Raw genomic sequence first — 24,641 nt, forward strand, 5'->3', positions numbered from 1 at the left:
GGGGGTGTCAATAAAGATGATCAGTACAATCCCAGGGTAAGATTAAGTTTATTCTTTTGTCTGTGTTGACTGATATTGACTCAAGACCCTGGTTCCAGATACATACTTGATTTGGGGTTAGAAAATTCCTTATAATTTGCATTAAATCCCTGATTGTGATCTGGTAACCCTAAAATTCATTTCAGGGATTCTGTCCTGCCCCCAAAACATACAATAACTATGTGAAAGGCTGGATTACACAGGTTTGATCCCAAGTGCTTCTTTGAATGGCTAGCAAATGAGGTAGAAACAAAGTCCATATTCTCCCAAATCTTCCTTAGACTTCCTACAATAGGAATGAGACCCTGAGAGCACACGAATGTTTAGCACATTAAAAGTTTACAATAGGGGCGGCCAGGTGGCTCAGCGAGTAAGAGCACCGGCTCCAGTGTCGGGATGACCTGGATCAAATCCGGGCTCAGATACTCAGCACCACACCCAGAAATAACTGGCAGTGTAACCTTGAGCAAGTTACTTAACCCCGATTGCTTAAAAAAAAAAAAAGTTTACAATAGGATGAAGTGATTTTTTTTTTCCAGGACTAACGTAGAAGCAGAGAAAGCAGGCTACTATCAATCATGAAGGATAGGAGGCACCACTCTGCAGAAGCCTTCCCCTCTCTCTTGCCGGCAACTTCATTTGGTCTTATTTTTAGAATGGAGTCACAAATTTCCTTGCCAGTAGAGGGAATAGGAAGACATTGTTTCCAGGACACTATAGTTAAATTCCATGCTGTTTGAAAGCAGGATTCTCTAGCCCTATCCAGTTTGATGCTTTAGGTCCTGAAGAGAGAATATAGAGGGAATAAGTTTCAGGGAGAATGCTAACATTAAGTGCTGTCTTGGGATCGGGGAAAGAGGAAGAAAGATTTTAGGTAGACTAGGATGACACGAAATTGTATTTAGCAAAGAACATTCAGAAATCTACCTTTGCCCAGATCACAATTTTGCTCAGGGTTTGCTGAGACTGCCCAAGTGGAGAACTATATGGAAGTGGGTCTGTGATAGGCAAACACAATGACTCAGAAAACCTCCAGGCACAAAAAGGTCTCATTAGCCTGCCAAGTTGGCTCTTTAGAACTTAACAATATGGCCCATTCACCAGGCTACTGAGTAAACTCATTACAAATTCAGGATTTCTGATTACAATTTGCTATTAACTCTAACTCAACAATCTTACAGCTCAGTTCTTCCTCAGGGATCCCACCCCACTGGGACTGCTCCAGACTTTCCCCACCCTTCTTAAGCTTCAAATTCCACCCTCAGGTATGAACAGATCTCCAGTTTTTATGAAAATGTTGAAGTGTGAGATCCCTTCAACCCCATTCTTCAATGCATCTCTACAATTAGATTTTTGTCCTCTTTTATCATAGAAGAGATTTTTTCTTTTAAAATTTTTATGATATTGACCCTATCCTCTTCCATTTCCTCCAGAAATGACTTCCTTCCTTCTTTCTTTCCTTCCTTCCTTTTTTCTTTCTTTCCTTCCTTTTTTTTTTTGCTGTGTTAGGTAGCATACTAGTTGCTTGGGAAACAAAGATGAAAATGAAATATTATAGTTCCTATCCTCAAGGAGTTTACATTCTAATTTCGGGTGCATGGCAATGACTCCAATAATTATGTGAGGTACAATGTAATGGAGGCAAAAGAAAGGTCCAGAGAAATGTATTCAAGTATGGCAGAAACTAGGCATAGACCAACATCTTATACCTTATACCAATATAAGGTCAAAATGTATAAATGATTTAGACATAAAGGGTGATACTCTAAGAAAATTATGAGAGCAAGGAATAGTTTACATGTCAATCTATAGAGAAGGGAAGAATTTATGACCAAACAAGAGATAGAGAACATTATGAAATGCAAAATGGATAGTTTTGATTACATTAAATTAAAAAGGTTTTGCACAAGTAAATTCAATGCAACCAAGATTAGAAAAGAAGCAGAAAGCTGGGAAACAATTTTTATAGCCAGTGTCTCTGATAATGGCCTCATTTCTAAATTACATAGAGAACTGAGTCAAATTTAGAAGAATACAAGTCATTTCCCAATTGATAAATGGTAAAAGGATATGAACAGGCAGTTTTCATATGAAGAAATTAAAGCTATCTATAGTCATATGAAATAATATTCTAAGTCACTATTGATTAGGAAAGGCAAATCTAAACAACTCTGACACACCACCTCATACCTTTCAGGTTGGCAAATATGACAAAACAGTATGATGATAAATGTTACAGAAGATGTGTGAAAATTAGAACATTAATGCATTGTTGGTGGAATTGTCAACTGATCCATCCATTCTGGAGAGCAATTTGGAACTATGCACAAAGGTCTATAAAATTATGCATACCCTTTGACCCAGCAATACCACTTCTAGGTCTGTATTCCAAAGAGATCACCAAAAAGGGGAAAAGACCTACATGCACAAAAACATTTATAATAGCTTTTATGTAGTGACAAAGAATTGGAAATTGACGGGATACCCATCAATTGGGAAATGGCTGAACAAATTGTGATATATGAATGTAATGGAATTTTATTATTCCATAAGAAATAATGAGCAAGCAGATTTCAGGAAAACCTGGAAAGACTTATATGAACTAATGCTGAGTAAAGTTAGCAGAACCAGGAGAACATTGTACATAGTAACAGCAACATTGTGTAATGACCAATTTTGATCAATTTTAGCCCTTCTCAGCAATGCAATGATCTAAGACATTTCTGAGGGACTTATGATGGAAAATTGTCCACATCCAGAGAAAGAACTGTGGAGTCTGAGTGCAGATTGAAGCATACTATTTTCTTTCTTTTTTTTTCTTTCTTGTGGTTTTTCCCTTTTGTTCTGATTCTTCTTTCACAACATGACTAATGTGGTATGTTTAATATGATTGTACAGGTATAGCCTACATCAGACTGCTTGCTGTCTTGGTGAGGGAGGAAATTTAGAACTCAATATCTTATAAAAGTGAATGTTGAAAACTAAAAAATAAGTAAATAATTTTTAAAAAAGAAAGTACTCAAGGATAATTCGAGGGGGGAGTGATTCCAATCATCCCATCTTTCCAAGACCTACAGTTTCTGCCTGACCAACGCCTTTTTGCCTACATACATTCTTGTGTCACCCTTGTTTTGGAAAATAAGTACCAACAAAAACCTCCTCTCCACTTTATTGCTTTCTCTAGCTAATTTCCAGTTTCTATCCTTTTTATTGGAACAAGGGTATGTGACTGATGCCTCCACTTCCTCACCACCTACCTTGTAATCTGGCTTCTACTCCCACCACTTTACAAAAATTGTTCTTTCAAAGGTCACCAGGACCTAAACATGAAATCCCATGGCTTTTTCTCCATCTTTTTGTTTCCCTTGTCTTCTGCATTTGACACTATAATTTCACCAGCAGCTTTCTTTGTTCTTACTTGAATATTGTTGAGCAGGGTGGGAGAACGTAACATAACTGTACCATTTCGTTGCTCTACAAATTTGTTTTATGACATCACAACTCATCCTCATTGCTACCTGGCAGTCTCTGTATTATTCCCTTATTCTCTTTATACCATACTTTCTGCAATATCTATTCAAAAGCTTCTCTAGTCTTCCTCTAACAGCACTCCTAGTTTCCTCTCAACAGAAATCTCAAGTCCTATTTTACTGACAAAATAGAAGCCAGTCAACAAGAATTTATTAAGCACTTAAAATGTGCTGTATACTTTGCTAAATTATGCATACATGAAAAGGTAAAAACAATGAACAAACCAGTCCCTGCCCTCAAGAACACGTATTCTAGTGAGGGAGACAACATGTATATAAGTAGGTGCATGCAAGACACATAAGAGAAGATGAAGGCATTCTGAAAGGGTAGGTAATAGCTGTGAGGGATCTAAAAAGGCCTCATGCAGAAAATGGGATGAGAATTAATTATTGAAGAAAATAAAAGATGGAGGTGAGGGAGTAGAGCATTCCATGCATAGGGGCCATTTAGTACAAAGTCAGACAGACTTTGTCACACAGATGGAGTGTTGGACTTACTGCAAATGGGCTAGTATAGCTAGATTATAAGGAAGGGAGCAAAATGTAAGAAGTCTGTAAATGTAGGAAGGGACTATGTGACAAAGAACTTTTAATGACAATTTTTTATATTAATTTTTGAAGAAATAAGAAACAACTAGAACTCATGGTGCAGGTAGGATGAAAGAGTCAAACCAATTCTTTGGAGAAATCACCTTGATACCTGAGCAGAGGATGAATTGGAGTAGGGAAAGACTTGAGGCAAGGAGGTTAATTATGAGGCTATTAAAATAATCCAGGTGATGAATAATGAGAACCTGGACTACTAGTTTTGCAGCTGAATGAATATATATATATATTGAATATAATAATAATAGTATAATAATATAATAATAAATAGTAGTAAAGATAAGAGGAGAATCAGGAAAGAGAAGTATCATAAAAATCTAGAGAGGAGGGAATATTCAGATGAAGAAAGTGATCAACAGTGTCAAATTCTGTAGAAGTAAAGAGGATCAGGATTGAGGATTTGACAAAGAAATATTGGTAACTTTGGAGAGGGCAGTTTTAAATGAATAATGAGTCTAGAAGTCAGATTTTAGAGTGTTTAATAGAGAAGTGAGAGCAGAGGAACTGGAGGCATGTTATAGTTGACTTTCTTGAGAAGTTTAGCCTTGAACTGGAGGAGAGATATAGGAAGATAACTAGAAGGGATGGTCCAATCAAGTGGATTAAGGATGGGAGGAGATGAGGACATGTTTGCAGGTAGTTGGAAAAGACAGGGACAGATTAAAGATAAATGAAACAGTGGGATATGGAAATAAGGGCAATATTCTATAAAAGCTAGGAGGGGATGGGATCAAAGGGAGTTGGTGAATGATTTGCTTTGGCAAAGAGAAGTGGCAACTTCTTTTGCTGAGCCTGAAATGGAGGAGATAGTGAAAGAAAAAGTTAGTGATGTGAGATGAGGAAGAGGGGACAAGGGGAAGCTTTTGCCTAATGATCTCAATTTTTTTCAGTAAAGCATGAGGCAAGGTCCTAAGCTGAAAGGTTGGGGGAGAGGGTGACATGAGACATGTCACTTGAGGAAACATGAGAAGAATCAGGACATCTGCTGTGGATAGTGGGATAGTGAAGCAATTAGGGAGGAATAGAATATTAGCCATCCTTCACTGAGAGCCCAGATGAAATTAGATAGTATAAATTTGTAGTGAGGCCAGTCAGCATGACTTCATTATTTCTTACAACTCTTTTCAGCATTGTATTAATGGGAGCAAAGGATGTGGATGGGAGGAGCAATTCAGGGCTGGTGATTGACAAAATTTGATTGGAAATAGGACAACAAACAAGTGACTCAAGGGTGAAGAATAGCTTAGAATTGAATTGGATCACCAAGGGGTTGAAATAAGGAAGGGAAGAGAGTGTAGCTATTACTGGGGTTATAGCCTGGGAAAGAACTAAGAGGGAATGAAGGCCATAATGAGGAAAAGTAATAGTGTAAGGCAGAGAGAAAGAGTGAATGATAAATGATTATGATCATATAAAGGAATTTAGGAGTTCTTGAACATGGAAGTAGAAAACGAGGATGATAGCAAGGTTAAGTATGTGAGTGTCTCTGCAGTTGTGTGGTGGTGTAGAGGAGTAATTCATGCAAAATGAATATATTGAGGAATTGAGAAATTAAGGTATTTCAAGTGGCATCAATATGTATGTTGAAGTTCTTTCATGAAGATAGGTGATGGAAAGTATGGAAAGAGTGGCAAATGGAACCAACATGGTGAAGCAGCAAGAAAAAAGGACAGTGAGCTCTCCCCACAAGCTTTTCCAAAGAACTCTAAAGTATGTACCAGACTGAATCCTGATAAAGAAATCCAAGAAAAAGTCCCAGTGAATTATTTTTCTAGCCCAGGTTGGCATAGGGAGACAAAGAGGTCTATGGAAACTGGGGCTGGGGGCTGGCCAGGAGTATGCCACATGGAGTACTCCAGTGCCCAAGGAGAAGCTGTGTACTAGGTCAAGAGAAAGTCCTCTACCCATATCAGGGCTCTATGTGTAGATTGTGAAAAAGGTGCCAACTGGCAGCTATGTCACCTACTGCCTAATTACAGGTCATTGATCCAGGGCAGACTAAGAAGGAACCTACTCCCAAGGATAGAGATTCAGCTATAAGCCTCAGGCTGTTTAAAAGAAATACATTCATAAACAAATAGTATGTATGTGACTGGGTCCCCAGGAACAGAGCAGGGTCTTAGTTCCAACTTCTAGCCCAGTTTGAAACCTACAAAGGAATAACCAAGTTAGGAATCCAAGTTTAAAGGAAAGTCTTCAGTTCTGTCACTCTGAAACAGCAGAGGTTCACAGCTGGCTGATGTTGGCTGAGTTCAGAAGCAGTCTATTAATGCTCAGACCAAAGCACGGGTCAAGATCTTGCAGGGCTCAAACCAGGATGGCTCTATTCAGACTTTGCTTATTTAAGAAAAAGACCATGGTGGGAGCACTGAAAGTTTGTAGACCCCCAACCTAAGCTGTCCCCAAGATCCTGAAATAACACAATACTCAGAGAAAGCAACAACAGTACCAGCTCAGACCTTCCTTCCAGAAGTTCTCAGAGCCCAGTCCTACCACTAAGTCTGAAATCAGGAAGCAGGCTAGAATTATGAGAAAACAAACAAAAAAAAGAATCCCATTATAATAGATTATCACAGTGACAGTGATGCTCAAGACATAGGCCCATAAGAAGAGAGTAACTCCAAAACATTTACAAGCAAAACTTCAGAGAAAACACAGCTCCTATAATTATGGAAAAAGATAAAACTAGAGATAAAAATGAGTTAAAACATGCTTTTATAAATGAAATGGGAGCACTAGAGGAAAACATCAGAAAAGAAATAAAATAATGAAAGAAAGAATCAGAAAGGGAATAATAGCTTGGCACAAGAGTTACAAAACCTTGCCCAAATGACAGACTCCCTGAAAATCAGAATAGATGAAATATCATCTAATGACTGCATGATTAAACAAGAATTATTAAAACATAGTCAAGGGGCGGCTAGGTGGTGCAGTAAGTAGAGCACCGACCCTGGAGTCAGGAGGACCTGAGTTTAAATCCGGCCTCAAACACTTCATACAAAACTAGCCATGTGAACTTGGGCAAGTTACTTAGTCCCAATTGCCCTCCAAAAAGCAAAAAAAAAATACATGGTCAAAAGACTGAAAATAAAACAACAGAAGAAAATGTAAGATATCCTATAGCAACAACTGACCTTGAAAACAGATTTTAAAAAATTAAGAATCGCTGGACTATCTGAAAGCTATGAATAAAAGGAAAGGCCTAGATATCCTATTTAAAGAAATCTTAAAAGAAAACTGATGAGATCTCTTACAACTTGAGGACAAAATTGAAATAGAGACAATTCATGAGTCACCTGATGAAAGAAACCCCATAATGAAACTTCCCAGGAATATTATAGCTCAAGTCCAGTGCTTCCAAGTCAAAGAAAAAAATTGCAAGCATCCAGAAAGAAAGAATTCTTATGACCCAGTCAGGATCACACATGATTTAGGAGGTGTGTATATATGTGTGTACACACATATGCACATATATTCTTACCTGTATGTAAATACATGTATACATGCGTGCATACATTTGTGTGTATGTGTGTGTACATAAGCATACGTATATTTGTGTATATGAGATAAACTTTATATTATATATTTATATCAATAAATATAAATGAGACATAGTTATCTATATAGATTATTTATATAGGTATAGATTAATATTTTATATGTTATCTTTTTGGACATGTCCAATGCATAAATGTAATGTGCTTGACAGCACATATATGTGAGCCTCATGTGGACAGAGTGCTGGACCAGGAGTCAGAAGACCTGAGTTCTAATCTAGCCTCAGACATTTACCATCTATGTGAGTCTGGGTAAGTCACTTAACCTATGTTTGCCTTAATCCACTGGAGAAGGAAATGGAAAGCCACTTCAGTATCTTTACCAAGAAAACCCCATGGACAGTATTGGTGTGCTGTATTCCATGGGGTCATGAAGACTTGGACACAACTGAGTGACTGAACAACCACAACATGTATGTAACATGTGTTTTATTTGTCATTCTCAATTGAGGGGTGGAAATGAGAGAAGATGGATTTTTACTGATTGAAAAAATTAATATAAAAAAGAAAGACTGTGAGTCAGGCACTGAACTCATTAAGAAAACTATGTCATGGGGGACCAACAGAAAACAACTACAATCTATATGGGTGATAAATCTGGATAGAGTGACCCACAAAGGAGGAAAGATGGCTTGGTGAAGGTGGTCTAGGGAGATTCTGAAAGTATCACTAGGGAGGGAGGAATATTCTGACTCCCCCACCATGACCAATGACTTTCAGGTATGAGAGAAAGTGTAGCAGAAATATGAAAGGGTGTCAAGGAAAGCAGCGTCTTCAGGAGGGAGCCATGTGCCAATGAGGGTTAGATAATGGAAGGAATGAGAAACCATTTTAAGATAGAAGAAAGTTTGTCAGTTATGAAGTAGACATTCTGGAGGGCAGGGTGGAAGGGCAGGAAAGACAGGAAGATCTAAGGTGAGATGTTGGGAGGCAGGGTAGAGGTGGATAAGTGTGAGGTGATTATGGGTCAAGACAGAGATCAGGGTTTGGACCTGGGTAACTGGGGGTCCTGAATTAATGGGATGGGATACAAATATAAGGAGATGGGAGTATGCTAGCCATTGAGCAGTAATCCATCACTGAAGTATCAGGAGTTAGAGAGAAAGAAGTTCATTGAGAGAAGCATGAGATTAGTTTGACCTTCTGGAAGATGGATACATTATGTCCTGTAGGACCCAAGGAGGCATGCCTCAGCAGATAGGAGTAAGTGGAGGTATGAGAGTCTACTTAAGAGGCCAGGGTGCTTTGCTTATCCTGGAAAAGGCCCCTGGGCTGGGGTTGGGTGAAGGATTGGAAGGGTTCTTACCTCCAGAGAAGTCTGGCCTTGGTCCTAGGGCAGGACACTATTGAGAAGGTAAGTAGGCAGTACCTCCCCTCCCCCATACACATACTTCTATTTGGCACAATAAAAGACCTGGGAAATGGTATGAAAGGGGTAGCAGGTGGAAGATGATGGGGGGGGGAGGGTTTCCCCTTGCCTTGTCTCCCTCCTTACATTCCTGCAGCAGGTCAGCTGCTGGTGGCCCTGGTTCAGAGCACCAAAAAGAAGTCAACAGGGACACCAAATGTTTTCTCCCCTAGGCCTTGGAGACAGAGTTAAGACCATGTCTAGTCTCTTCCACTTAAGGTTTCAATTATTGGAAGATAGCTATCATGTTCCCCCAGAGTCTTCTTTCCTTCAAGTGGAACATTTCTAATTCCTTTATTTATTCTTCATTACTTGCCCTTGCTTCCATATTCTATCATATATTTTAATCTAAACTTGTATGACATTGTCTCTATTTCTTTTACTATTTTTGTCAACTTCCTCAGTACAGGTTCCAATTTATTAATATTCTTTCTGAAATGTAACACTCCAGACTGTATACAATATCCCTAATGTTTTCTGACTTAATTCTTTATAACTCTATGCCCCTCAATGTGCCACCCAGGGTTACATTCATTTAGTGGGAAGCCTAATGATATTGTTGACTCTTCACCTCCCCCCAACAAACTTTCCTAGCCACACTTTCTCTGTCCTATACTTAGTTTACTTTTTTTTTACCCAACTGTAGAATTTGACATTTATCTCCACTAAACCTCATTTTATTAGTCTTGACTTTTCATCCTACCCTGTCAAAATCAATATGTTGGCTATCTCTCCCAACTGTGTCATCTACAGATTTAGTGAAGATACTTTGTCATCACCCCAATCATTGATTGGGATATTAATTGGTAAAAATGGTTAATCACTAAATGATTGCACTGAATTATAGAAAAAAAACCAATGGTTTTTCAGAGGTTAAACATTTTTTAAGTAAAATACATATACCAGTAAAAAAAATGTGTTCATAGAAATCCCAATATAAATTTTAATTTTCTCTGATTACTTTAAAGAAATGAAATTTGAGTAAAAATATAATTTTTATAATCCTTTATCTTGCAAACAAAGATAACAGATGAGACAACTTCTTTTCCTTTTCTTGGATCTTCAGTCCTCAGTGTGTTTCATATAAGTACTCAATAAATGTGGACTGATTGCTGAAATCTGGACATAATATTTCTGTAACATTCTTTTGATTTTTTGGCATGATCAGTACTTGATGAAGTCATGCTGGCTCTTAATGATTACTACTTCTGTTTCTAGATGCTTACAGACCATCCCTCTAATAATGTGTTCTATAATCTTGCCAGGAATTTGACAGTTCTTTTCAGACTCTAATCCTTTCAATTTGATTGAAAATCTGGACTTTGCTCTTCTGTAGTTCTTCAGAATGTCTTTCATTCTTTAGGATCTTTCAAAGTGCACCACTAATAGCTCATCAATCATGCCGGTAAGTTCTTTCAATATCCTGGGATACATTTTTCTCTAGGCTTGGGGAATTGAACACATCAAAGACAGATGTTCTTCAATTGTTTTTTCAGCTTCTTTCAGCTTTGGTTTTCAGGATCCTTCATGTATTTCTCAGAGTCCAAAAATAATTCTTCTTGTTAAAGAAAACAAAATCAAAATGATTTGAACATTTTTCTTCTTATCATTATCCATGGTCATCAACCCATCCACCTTGAGAAGCAGCTTTATGCCTTCTTTGATTAACCTCTTATCACCAATGTCACTATAAAACTTCCTTTAGCCTGATATGCTTCATTTGCCTTTCTGTCCATGGGATGTAGTACTTCTGACACTATTCTTGTAGGACCATGCTACTCATTTGTATTTATCTTCCATTACCTACCCTTATTTCCATTTTCTATCATGTCCTTTAAAATTCCAAAGTGATTGATGAGTTTCTTGTGGAGGTAAATCAGTCTTTTAAGACAGCTCCTCTTAATCCTCCTCATCTCAGAATAATTTCTATTTTTGCCTTCAGAATCTTCTTCTGAAGAGCTCACTAAGCCTCCCAGGTTTACTTCCTTTGTAGACTTTTAGTTCATGGCACAGGTTTGTAACATTTTTTGTCATAAATTCCTTTAGAAATCTGGTAAAGACAATGGACCTTTCTCAGAGTAATATTTTTAAGTGACTAAAATAAAACCCAAAGGTTTACAAAGGAAATCAATTATATTGAAATAAAGATGAATTTTTTCCCTATCCAGTTTCATGATCACCCTGAATTCTATCTAAAGATGACCCCAGATCAAGAACCTCTAGTCTATAGGGTCCTGCCTATTTTTTCCTCCAAATTTTTTGAAATCTACTATTCCATAGTCAGAGTTGTCCATCAGATTATTCCCAGCTTCCATCTCATTTCTACCATAGAATTTGTCTCTGCCTTCAGGAATTCATCATGTCTCTTCAGTAGCCAGTTCCAATTCCTCTTTTTTTGGTCACAATCAGGTCTCAAATAGCATTTCTCCTCATCATTTCCTCTCTGTGGTATTGCCTGCTTGGAGTTTTTCTGGGGGGTTCCTTCCTTAGAGGTTATTCAGTCTAGTCTAACCCTCTCCTTTTATGGATAAAGAAACTAGAGAATTTGTGTGACTTTCCCAAGGTCACATAGGAAACAAAATTTGGGGTAAGCTACATAACCTTGGTTTCTTCAACTGTAAAATGGGGGTGTGTGAACTAGAAAGTGTCTCAGGTTCCTTCCCATCTCTGATTCTATAATCCTATGTATCAGAGGCAGGTTTGAACTATCTTCTGACTCTAAATACAGTAGTACCAGAGCCTTTCCTTGTTTTCCAGTTTACTGTACAGCTGTCTTAATTGCTAAGGGAACTTTATTTGTGATGGACTTTCCAAACTTTCCTTAGATAGTCAGAGGCTATCTCTTTCAGCTGCCTTGATTGGCAATTAGCATATGGCTGCCAACCCCTAAAGCAAAAGGAAGCTCCAGCAGGGACCTAGCTAATTAAAATCTAATCATCCACCTCTTTCCTTCCACCTCATTCCCACTTCCTGTTTAAGTACAGTAATTCCTTGTGGTTCTTTAGCAGCTAAATTCTCAGGTTTAAGGTCAGGGAGATCTCAGGTTCTCTAAGTGACCATTTATAGGTTGGTCATTCAGAAATATGTCCAAATTCATCCTGAATGTGTATTTTATTCCTATACCACCTCTTGGGGTAATGAGTTCCATAAACTCACTACCAACTGTGAAAAGTGACACATTTTACTTGCCCTAAAATTATCTCACTCAAATTTCCATGGAGGTTTTCTCATCCTAGTAGTTAAGTATTTGATGAAAAAAAAAAATTCTTCATTTCTTTTAGACATGCTTTTCGCAGTATTATAGACTTTGAGATTTTCCAGGTTAATCTTATTAATTTGTCCTCAGGAGAGGACTCTTCTTAAAACAAAGAATGCAAACTCCTTGCAAATAGGGATATTTTTCTTCCTTGTATTTCTTCTTGTATATTTTCTTCCTTTTATCTCCAGGGTCTAACAATATTTGGCATATCATCATCATCATCATCAGTATCATCATCATCATAGCTAACATTTCTTTATGCCAGACACCATTCTAAGCACATTACAATTATTATTTTTTTGATCCTCTCAACAACCCTACAAGGTAGGTGCTATTATTATCCCCATAATACAGATGAAGAAACTGAGGTAAACAGAGGATAAGTGATTTGCCCAAGGATATACAGCTAGGAAGTGTTTGAGCCTGAATTTGAACTTAGGTCTTCTTGATTCCAGACTGAGTACTCTATCTACTCACCTAGTTGTCTCACATTACAGGTTCTTAATAAATACCTTTCGATTGAACACATATTCTTCTCTGGACCTTCATCAATTCTGTGCATCTTGTCTCTAGAAGTCTATCAATAAGCATTTATTAAGCACCTACTGTGTGCCAGGCTCTGTACTAAGCAATGGGGCTACATAGAGAGGCAAAAGGCAGTCCCTGACCTCAAGGAGCTCCTAATCTAAAGGGGGAGACAACATGCAAGCTGTCATGTGCAACCAAGCTATATGCAGGCTAAATCTGAAATAATCAACAGAGGGAAGGCACTAGATGAAAGGGGACTGATCAAAGCTTCCTGTAGAAGGTAGGATTTTTTCTGGACTTAAAGTATATAACTTATAATTGTATATGGTAGGGTCTCAAGGATTACAGTAGCTTATTTAATTCAGTTCAACAAGCATTTATTATGTGTTTATGTATAGATTAATAATAGTCATAGGAAAAGAAAAAGAAACAGTCTCTACCCCCAAGGAGCTTAGGGGCTGAACCTCATGGAGCATGGGTGGGACTGGGCCTGCAGGGGCTCTCCATCTGAGTTTGCCAGATAACTTCTAGCCCATCGCTGAAGTATTTGTCATTTTGATCCCTTACCCTGTGATGACTGAAGGATGGTAGAAGATTGGGTTAGAGAAGATTAGCTTCTAAACCAAGAAGAGTGAGGCAGCTTCTACCTTTAACTCTCCGGGCAGCATCATGTAACTCTGGGACTTCTGGAGAAGTGGAGGAGGGGAGACCTTCTCTAGAGACAACATGGCAAGGGTTTAGCTAGACAAGCTGGTTAGGGTCTCTGGCTATTTCTTCTGCTTTGTGTTCCTTTGTCTGATTGTAGCTGACCAAACGAGTAATTCTGGAAATGGACAGTTTCAAGCTTGGAAGCAGTCCTGTGAGTTTTTGAGGTCAGGGGATCCTTAGTCCTGGAGGCACCTTCTTTATACCTACTCCAATACTTCTTGGAGAAGATAACCCCTAACAGGAGATAAGCCCTGGCCTTTCTTGGCAGAGAAATGGAAATGGACAGAACTGTTTGCACAGTGAAGAGCTGGGGTGAAATATAAAATTCCTGTTCAGCAATCCTACAGACTACATCATGTCTTGATACTTTAAATGTTGGTCTCCCAGGAGAGTGTAAGAGTACTTCCATTGCTCCTGAAGCTTACTGAAGTTTTTCTGTCACTGTGCACTTGTGGGTCTTGTGTATGTTAAACATTTCTTTTGTGTAGAGGAAATAAATAGCTGTCTTTTATTTGATCAAATAGATCAAGCAGATCAAATACCTTTGGCTTCCATCTTTGGGAAGACCCTAGATATGAAAGAAACCTAAGTTTTAAGTAATTTTTCTCCAGGGCTCAGTTTCAGGGGCATAAAGGGACAAAGATTTTGAGATCTCTGGACTCCTGGGCCATTGTCATTGTTACACATTGTACTGGAGGAGAGGGGAAGAGAATGTAATAAGTACAGGTAAGAAAATACAAAATATAACCAAATTACAGTGGGATCGCTTCCTACCATGTTAGGTTCTAACGTCAGTGTATAGGGTAAAAATAAGGAATATCCAAAATTACCCTCGCTCTCAACTTCTTGACATTGTTCATAAAAAACAAACCAAAACGAGAACAACCGAAACATCCCTAGTAGCAGGGGGAAAGGCCAGTGGAAGGCTGGGGAGGGAGTGCTAAGAGAAAGAGGCTGCAGCTAGCTGCAGGTAGGGGATCAGCAGTGTCTCCTCTAGACTAGTCTCCTGTTCTATCCCACTTCTTGCCCCAAACCAATCAATGCAATTCTTAAAGCCAAGACTTATCCTCGAGTCACCATTCCACCTATTTTATTTATAGTCAAAGTTTTCACTGCAGATACAGGTTTTTGGGTAGAGGGACAGTGGTAGAGCCTAGAGGGCAAGGTGGCAAATGTAGGAAATGGGGTGGGTGGGTAACCATTGACCCAGAGTGGGACTGTCTATGATGACTGTGGATATGAGCAGGGTCCTTCATGAGAGCCACCCCAAGTATGGTGGTTGTCCAAGTCAGGCCATAGTAGATGGTGTCTGCAAGATGAGTGAATACTTGGTGCCACACCGTTATGCCATTACATATAACATTATACTCTCTCTGCATCTCTGTCTCTCCTCTTTCTCTCCTCCCTTTGTGTAGTACTGAATTTGCATAAATTAAATACCTATATAGTGTAACTCCACTGTAATTTTGAGGTGGAGAGCATGAACAACTGGGAGAAATCAGTAAAGATTTTATATGGTAATTGGCATTTGAGTTGAACCTAGAGATTCTGAAAGGGGGATGTGGAGGAGAACATTTCAGGTAAGGGAGACAGTGAAAAAGTTTGAGAAAAGTGCAAAGAAGAAGGAGATTATCTGTATGGACAACAGTGAATAGGTCAGCTTGTCTGGAATCATAGAGTGGGTGAAGGGAATTCATATACAATCAGTCTGTAAAATTAGTTTGGAGCCAGAATGTGAAATACTTTAAGTACCAGAGGAATTTGTAGTTTATGCCAGAGGCAATAAGCCATTGAAGTTTCTTGAGCAGGGGAGCGACATGATCATACTCATGCTTTAAGAATATTTAAGAACTTGGCAGTTCAAAGTAGGATGGATTGGAATGAGGAGAAACTAAAAGCAGCAAGACAAATTTTGGGTATAGGCAAAAGATACTGTGAGCCTGAATTAGTCTAGTGGTTGTGTGAGTTGCAAAAAGGGAATGGTTGGAAGAAATGTGGAAGGAGAATTGATAAGATATGATATTTGATTGAATATGGAGATTGAGGGAGAGTGAAGAGTTGTAGATGATCCCAAGATTGAAAACCTGGGTGAACAGAAAAATGATAGTGTTATCAATAAAAAGGGAACCTTGAAGAGGGGTAGGTATAGGCCAGTACCTGGAGAAAGCAAATGATAGCTTTCAGTTCTCTTTCTTCAATTGTGAAGAAAAGCTCAAAGACTTCCATTTTATATTTATATATAATTTGGATTTTTTTTTATCCCTAGATATATTACTTGCCCATGTTAAAACATATCAGCCACTTTTCTGCCCACTCACAGATGCCTAATGTCTTTCTGTTCATCTATCCCCGCCAGCTCAGCTCTTCACAGCCTGGAAGAATTTTTTTTTTACCATACATAAACTTGAAAACTTCACTGAGCAAGCACTCCTTCATAAAAATCTTTTGAAAATTTAATTTTCAATTTTTATTTTTTAAACTGATGCATTTTATTTTTTATGTTCATCTATTTTTTTTGGACCATGTAAGAAACTATAATTTCATCTGAGTGGGAAATTCTTGATGAGGAATCTCCCTCCAACAATGCAGATTGGTATTTTGTCCAATTTATAGCCTTAGATATGACATTTCTCAATGATCTTATCCCTCTTATAACAAAACCAAAAATTAAGATGTAAAGCCCTTGATCACAAATAGTTTTGTCCCCATGGTCCTCCACCTTTCTACAAAAGGGATGGAAATGCATTGTTACTTATTATCTAGAACCACTATTAATCATTGCATTTTATCATGTATTCATTTACATTATTGTAGTTATGATTGTGCATATTGTTTTCCTTCATACACCACAATTTATTTATTTTTATTTCCTTTATTCAGCAGCAATTTATTCAGCTTTTTTCTAATCAAAGGACTTAATTTATTTTCAGTATTTTTGCTCCTACCAAAAACAATAATACCATTATGAATACTTTGGTAGAACCTTTCCTTCAGTCACTGGGGTATACTCCCAGAAGTGAAATCATTGGGTCAAAGGGTCTGAAGAGTACAATAAATTTACTTGAATAATTCCATATTGATTTTGAGAAGAGTTGAACCAATTCACAGCTTTACCCAGTATATCTGTTAGCATACTTGCCTTCCCATTGTCACATAAAGACTATTTTTGTTTTCATTATTTTTGCCAATTTGCTGGGTATGTTGTAAAATCTAAGAATTCTTTAAATTTGCTTTTCTCTTCTTATTAATTATTTGGAATATTCTTTTCAGATATTAGTTGGTAGATTGTATTCTTTCTTTTGAAAATTGTTCCTATCGAGAAAGACTTCTGAGAGTCAAGATGGCAGAATAAGAAAGTCACTCTCACTCTCCCTTATTAACCTGGAAAAACCCTGGAACAGCTGAGTCAGTAGAAAGACTAGTTGCAGAAGTCTTGTAGCTTGGGAAACTTGGGGAATTAACAGGAAAGGTTCCTCTTCTTCTGGTGGTGGAAGGGGAACAGTAGAGGAAGGGAGGCACCAAGAAGCAGCACCAAGCTCCACTTCAGCAAACCAGGGGAAGATCCTGAGCCCCAGGTTGGTGGAGCAGGCAAGTGTGTACCTCCCCCTCCCCCAGGTGCCTTGGCACAGGCAGGGGAACCAGTAGGCACCAGGTTGGAAAACCATTATGTGTACTGGTGGGGAGGCGTCCTCCAGCAGCCAAACTTTCCAGTGCTTCAAGGTAGCCTGGGTGAGCAGGTGTCCTTGAGGGGCCAGACACCCCCCCCCCATCCTTGAAAGACAGCATCTTTCAAGAAATCATCAAGGAAAACTGTCCTGAAGTCCTAGAATTAGAGGGTAAAATAATCATTGAAAGAAACCACTGATCACCTCATGAAAGATTCCAAATTGAAAATAACAAGGAATATTGTAGCTCAATTCCAAAATTATTAGGTCAAAGAGAAAAAACTGCAAGTAGCCAGAAAGAAACAATTCAAATACTGTGGAACCATAGTCAGGATTACACAGGGCCTTGCAGTTTCTACATTACAAGATTGGAGGACTTGGAATATGATATTCTGTAAGGCAAAGGAGCTTGGATTACAACCAAGGATAAACTACCCAGAAAAATTGAGCATAATCTATCAGGGTAGGAGATGGATATTCAATGAAATAGAAGACTTCCACACCTTCCTAATGAAAAGACCAGAACTCAACAGAAAACTTGATTTTCAAATATAAGACTCAAGAGATGCATAAAAAGGTAAAGAGGAAAGAAAAATAAAACAATATGTTATTCAATAAGGGCAAACTGTTTATATTCCTACAAGGGAAGATGATACCTATAACTCTTGAGAGCTGTATCTTTATTATGACATTTAAAAGTGGTATACATATACAAAAGGCATAGGTATAAGTTGACTTTGATGTGATGATAAAAAAATCTAAAATTAAATGATGGAAAGGAATTGTATTGGTAAAAGAGGAAAGAAAGAGGCAGAAAGGTATAAATGCATAACATGAAGAAGCATAAAGTTATTACAGTAGAAGGAAAGAAGAGAGGGAGATAGCATTATTTGAACCTTACTCTCATCAGATTTGGCTCAATGAGAGAATAACATAATTGGGTATAGAAATCTAACTTCCTCTATAGGAAGTAGGAGTGGAAAGGGGAAAGAAAAGGTAGGGGGTCATAGAAGGGAGAGCAGATGGAGGGAGGCAGTAGTTGAAAGCAAAACTCTAGTGAGGGGGTAAAAGAGAAAGGAAAGAGAAAAGCATAAATGGGGGAAATAGGATGGAAAGGCACATAAAGTAATCATAACTGTGAATGTGAATAGGATGAACTAAAATGAAGTGGATAGCAGAGTGGATTAAAAACCTTAATCTTACGATATGTTGTTCAAAAGAAACACACGTGAAACAGAGGGATATACACAGAGTAAAGGTGAAAGGCTGGAGCAGAATATATTATGCTTCAGCTGAAATAAAAAAAAGCAGGGGTAGCAATCCTTATCTCAGACAAAGCAAAAGCAAAAATAGACCTAATTTAAAGATATAAGGTAGGAAACTACATTCTAATAAAAAGTACCATAGACAATGAGGTAATATCAATACGAAAAATATATGCACCAAGTGGTATAACATCCAGATTCTTAGAAGAAAAGTTAAGGGAGCTACAGGAAGAAAGCTACAATGAAACTATACTCATGGGGGAACCTCAACCTCTCCCTCTCAAAACTAAATCTAAGCACAAAATAAACAAGAAAGAAGTTCAAGAGATGAACAGAATTTTAGAAAACTTAGATATGGTAAACCTCTGGAGAAAATTGAATGGGGATATAAAGGAATATACCTTTTTCTGGTCAATACATTGCACCTACACAAAAATTGACCATGTATCAAGGCAGAAAAACCTCATAATCCAATGCAGAAAGGCAGAAATATTAAATGCATTCTTTTCAGATCAAGATGAAATAACAATTATATGTAATAAATGGCCATGGAAAGATAGACTAAAAATTAATCTGAAACTAAATAATCAAATCCTAAGTAATGAGTGGGTCAAACACCAAATCATAGAAGCAATCAATAACTTCATCCAAGAGAATGACAATAATGATATGGGATACAGCAAAAGTGGTTCTTAGGGGAAGTTTCATATCACTAAATGCTTACATGAATAAAATAGAAAAAGAGGAGATGAATAAAGTGGGCATACAACTAAAAATGCTAGAAAACAAACAAATTAAAAACCCCGAATTAAATATCAAATTAGAAATTCTGAAAACCAAAGGAGAGATAAATTGAAATTAAGAAAATTCTTGAACTAATAAATAAGAGCTGCTTTTATGAAAAAAAAAGATAAAGTTTTTGTTAATTTGATTTTAAAAAGAAAGAAGGAAACCAAATTACCAGTCTTAAAAATGAAAAGGGGAAATTCACAACCAAAGAAAAGGAGATTAAAACAATAATTAGAGCTATTTTGTCCAACTGTATGCCAAAAATTTGACAATCTTAGTGAAATGGATGAATATTTACAAAAATATAAATTGTCCAGATTAACAGAAGAGTAAATAAGATACTTAGCTCCATTTCAGAAAAAGAAATTGAACAAGAAATCAATGAACTCCCTAAGAAAAAAAAATCTCTAGGACCAGATGAATTTAGAAATGAATTCTATCAAACATTTGAAGAAAAATTAATTCCAATACCATATAAACTGTTAGGGAAAATAGGCAAAGAAGTCCTACCAAATTCTTTTTATGTTGCAAATCTGGTGTTGATACCTAAACCTGGAAGAGTCAAACAGAGAAAGGAAATTATACACCAATTTCCCTAATGAATATAGAGGAAAAAATTTAAATAAAATGTTAGCAAAGAGATTATAGCAACTTATCTGAAGGATGATACATTAGGAACAGGTAGGATTTATACCAACAATGCAGGACTGGATATCAGGAAATTCAATATCAGGAAAACTATCAGCATAACTGACTATATCAACAACAACAAAAAAAACTAACAGAAATCATATGATTATCTCAATAGATGCAGAAAAAAAAGTTTTAGACAAAATATAGCACCTATTCCTATTCATAACACCAGGTAGGATAGGAATAAATGGAGCTGTCCTGAAAATGATAGGAAGCACCTATCTAAAACCATTAGCAAGCATTATATGTAATGGGGATAAGCTAGAAGTATTTCCAGTAAGATTAAAGGTGAAACAAGGATGTCCATTATCACCACTGCTATTTAATATTGCACTAGAAATGTTAGCTTAAGCAATAAGAGAAGAAAAATAAATGAAAGGAATTAGAATAGGGCAAAGAAGAAACAAAACTGTCACTCTTTGCAGATGATATGATGATATACTTAGAAAATTCTAGAGAAACAGCTAAAAACTACTTGAAATAATAAATTTATCAGAGTTTCAAGATATAAAATAAATCCACATAAATCACTGGCATTTCTATATGTTACTAACAAAACCTAACAGCAAGAGATAGAAAGAGAAATTCCATTTAAAGTTACTATAGACATTATCAAATATTTGGGAATCTACTTGCCAAAACAAACTCAGAAACTATATGAACACAATTACAAAACACTTTTCACACAAATAAAGTCAGGCCTAAACAATTAGAAAAATAGCAATTTCTCATGGGCAGGCTGATACAATATAATAAAAATGGCAAATCTACTTAAATTAATTTACTTACCCAGAGCCATACCAATAAAACTACCAAAAAAATGTTTCATAGAGCTATAAAATCAATAACAAAATTTATCAATAACAGAAGCAAAAGATCCAGAATATCAAGGGAATTAATGAAAAGAAATGCAAGAAGGTGGCCAAGCTGTATTGGATCTTAAATTGTATTATAAAGCAGCAATCATCAAATCTACTTAGCACTGGCTAAGAAATAGAATAGTGGATCAGTAGAATAGGTACACAAGACACAATAGCCAATGACTATAGTAATGGACTGGTTGAGACATCCAAAGACTTCAGTTTGTAGGATAAAAACTATTCAACAGAAACTCCTGGGAAAACTGGAAAATAGTATGGCAGAAACTAAGCATAGAACTATGCCCAAAGGTCAATAAAGTTGCATACCCTTTGACCTAGTAATACCACTTCAAGTTCTGTATCCCAAAGAGATCATAAAAAAAAAAATAGGAAAAGGACCTACATGTACAAAAATATTTTTTTGTGGTGGCAAATAATTGGAAAGTGAGGGGATGTCTATCAATTGGGGAATGGCTGAACAAGTTCTGGTATATGAATGTAATGGAATACTATTATGCTATAACAAAAGATGAGCAGGCAGACTTCAGAAAAAAACTGGAAAGACATATTAACTGATGCTGAGTGAAATGAGCAGAACTAGGAGAACATTATACACAATAATAGCCACATTGTGAAATGACTGACTTTCATATACTTGGTTCTTCTCAGCAATGCAAGGATCTAAGACAACTCTAAAAGACTCATAATAGATAATGCTGTCTACATTCCAGAAAAGAACTATGGAGTCTGAATGCAGATCAAAGCACATTATTTGATCTCTTTTAAAATTTTTTTTTGTTTTGCTTCTGCTTTCTCATGGTTCCTCCCTTTGGCTATAATACTTCTTTACAACATGACTAATGTAAAAGTATGTTTAATATGAAGGTATATGTAGAACTTATATCAGAGTACAAGCTGTCATGGGTAGAAGGGAGGAGAGAAAGGAGAGGAAAGAGGAGAAAATTGAAAACTCAAAAGCTTATGGAAATGTATATTGAAAACTATAAGCAAACAAATAAATATAAAGAAAATGGTTCCTATTCTTGACCACTTTTCTATTGGGAAACAACTTTCAGACTTATCAATTAATATCATGATGTTCACTATATATCCTAGGTACAAAACTTTTATCTGAGCTGATTTATACAAACATTCTTTTCCAAGTTACTGTTTTCTTTCTTGTTCTAGCTGTACTGATATAGTTATATACAAATACTCTTCAATTTTATATAATCAAATTTATATATTTTTCCTTATAATTTATCCTATTCATTTCTATTTGACTATAGATATGAAAGGATGGACTGGAGGGGGAAGATACTTGAAGAAGGGAGACCAACCATCAATCTATTGAAATAATCTATTTTATAAGATGATGAAGGCCTGAGCCATGGTGGTTGCAGTGTCAGAGAAGAGAAAGGAGCATATGTGAAAGATGTTCACTGAGGAAAGATGTTCATTGAAGATAAAATCATCAGGACTTGACAACAGTTTGGATATGGGAAATGAGAGAAAGTAAGGTATCAATAACGATAGCTAGGCTGCAAGCCTGGATGACTGGAAGGATGATGATGTCCTTAATAGTAATGAGGAAGTTTGGAAGAAGAGGCAGATTTGAGTGTGGGGGGAAGATAACAAGAACCATTTTGAAATGAGTACTGTTTGTGTTAAAAATGTCCATAGAACACAAAATTTGAGATATCCAATAGGCAGCTGGAGGTATGAGTGTGGAGGTTAGGAAAGATACTAGGATTAGATAAGCAAATTTGAAAATCATCAACAGAGAGATGAACAGTTATATCCATGGGAGATAATAAATTGTGTAAGGGAAATAGAATAAGGAGTACATCAGAATTTTGTATTTTTGACTTTATTAAGCACTGAACCATTGTAGTTATTAGCTTCGAGTTCTTCCTTATCTACTTCTTTATTTTTTAACAGTATCAAATAATTTTGATAATTATTTAATTTCCGATCGTCCTAGGTTTCTTTTATTCCTATTTTTAGAATTATTTGTCTTGAAATTCTCGACCTTTTGGACCTCCAAATGAATTTTGTTATTATTTTATCTGGTTCTATGAAGTAACTTCTCTGTATTTTTATTGATATAGGCTTAAATATAAAGGGAAATTTGAACAGCACCATTTTAATCTTGTTGTCCTTCCTCATCATATGAACATAGAATATCTTTCTAGTTATTTGTAATTCTTTATATCTATATAAATCTTGTGTGTCTTGGTATGTTAGCTTCCAGATATTTTTTATACAGTTATTTTGAATAGAACTTTTCTTTCTCCCATTTCCTCTTGTTTTTATTAGTATTGAATAGAAACAAGAGTTGCTTTTTATGGATCTATTGTAATGGCAAGCAAAGAAGTACTTAGTGCCTTGTTTCAGCTATTTAATTATTTAACACCTTGTTTCAGTGCAAGTTTCTTTTGAGTCTTGCCCTGATTATATCAAGTCTTTGTTAAGAAACAGAACTTGTGAACCCTGCAGCAGGAGGAACTTGCTGATGCAACAGGGAAGACCTAATGACCTCATATAAGGAGAAGCCCAAGCTGGGAAAGGGCAGAACTGAGAGGAGAACAGTTGTGGTGGCCAAATTGACAAGGGGAACTTTGTGGTGGCCAGGCACTCTGTTTGTCTGTTCTGCCTCTGTTGATTTTTGTTTCTAATACTTTGCACAGAAGCCCTGGGACCTTACTGGAACCCCTGAAAGAGGATTTTCTTGTTGTTTGTTTACAGAAGTCCTGGAGGAGGGTTTCAGAGAACCTGGGATTATACTGACAATTTGTGTTGAGTTCTCAGACTTTGTATGTGTGTCTGTGCTGATTTCACAGGCAGATAGTGAATTGATGATGGTGCCGGCAATATGTCTGAATGTTGTTTTGGTTCTGTTAAGCTTTGTCTTCCAGAAATGGAAACTGTGAATGATTTGAGGTAGACTGGATACTGTGAGCTTCAGTATGGAACTGGATGAGGAACTGGACAAGGAGCTAGAAGAGGAGCTCAGAGCCACCTGCCTTTGAATCCAGGTGACAGTTGGGTAGATTCAGTCAGGAGTTGGGACCATGGAAGAGGAACCATGGAATCTGAGAGTCAGTCCCAAGTCAAGATGAAAAGATCTCTCCTTGGGTACTTGGTGCTGACTGAGAAGATCATGATTTACTGTGGCCTAGGGCTGGGAGAACTTTGTACTCTGTATGTTGTACCTCTTAAGGATGATTGAGTTAAAGTGATTGGCAGCTAATCTCCAATTAAGAAGAAAGAAGACTTTTTGACTGAGAGATTAAGACAATGTCACCTAGGGGTGGAGAACTTTGACCTTTGAACTTTGTGTCCCTTAAGGATACTTGCTCCTTAAGTTGAGTTAAGGACTTTCTGAATGATATCTTTTGCTCAAAACTATGTGGCCACTTTGGTGAAAACTATGCGACCACTTTAGTGATAAGTTGTCAAGTTATAATATTGTGAATGCTGTACTTTGTTTTCTGTGAATGTTTTCCTTTAATTTACTACTGAATAAATAGAGAGCTCACTATACTATGTGATCAGAATGTTAGAGCTATGCACATTAGCAGTCCTCAGGAAAGCTACTCATGCTTGGCTTTACACTACTTTGTATCCTTCTACTACAATGAAACTATTAGTCATCTCAATTAGTTCCTTCACTGATTCTCTGGTATTTTCTAAAGAAAATTCATATCTCTTTGGAATCTTAGGAATAAATT

The 24,641-nt window shown here is 37.0% G+C and overlaps 1 long non-coding RNA gene across 1 annotated transcript in view; it reads left to right on the forward strand.

Moving 5' to 3' along the window:
• Window positions 1–24,641, forward strand: part of LOC138154942 (uncharacterized) — a 27,455-nt gene extending 2,814 nt beyond the window's left edge. The window contains exons 2-3 of the long non-coding RNA XR_011166712.1: window positions 22,197–22,427; window positions 23,813–24,641. This is a non-coding gene — a long non-coding RNA (uncharacterized lncRNA). The remainder of the gene's footprint in view (window positions 1–22,196; window positions 22,428–23,812) is intronic.

The sequence above is a fragment of the Petaurus breviceps genome, unplaced genomic scaffold (assembly GCF_028583685.1).
Source record: "Petaurus breviceps papuanus isolate PSGF00001 unplaced genomic scaffold, PetGlider_PUasm1.0 91133, whole genome shotgun sequence".
In the NCBI taxonomy this organism is placed as follows: Eukaryota; Metazoa; Chordata; class Mammalia; order Diprotodontia; family Petauridae; genus Petaurus; species Petaurus breviceps.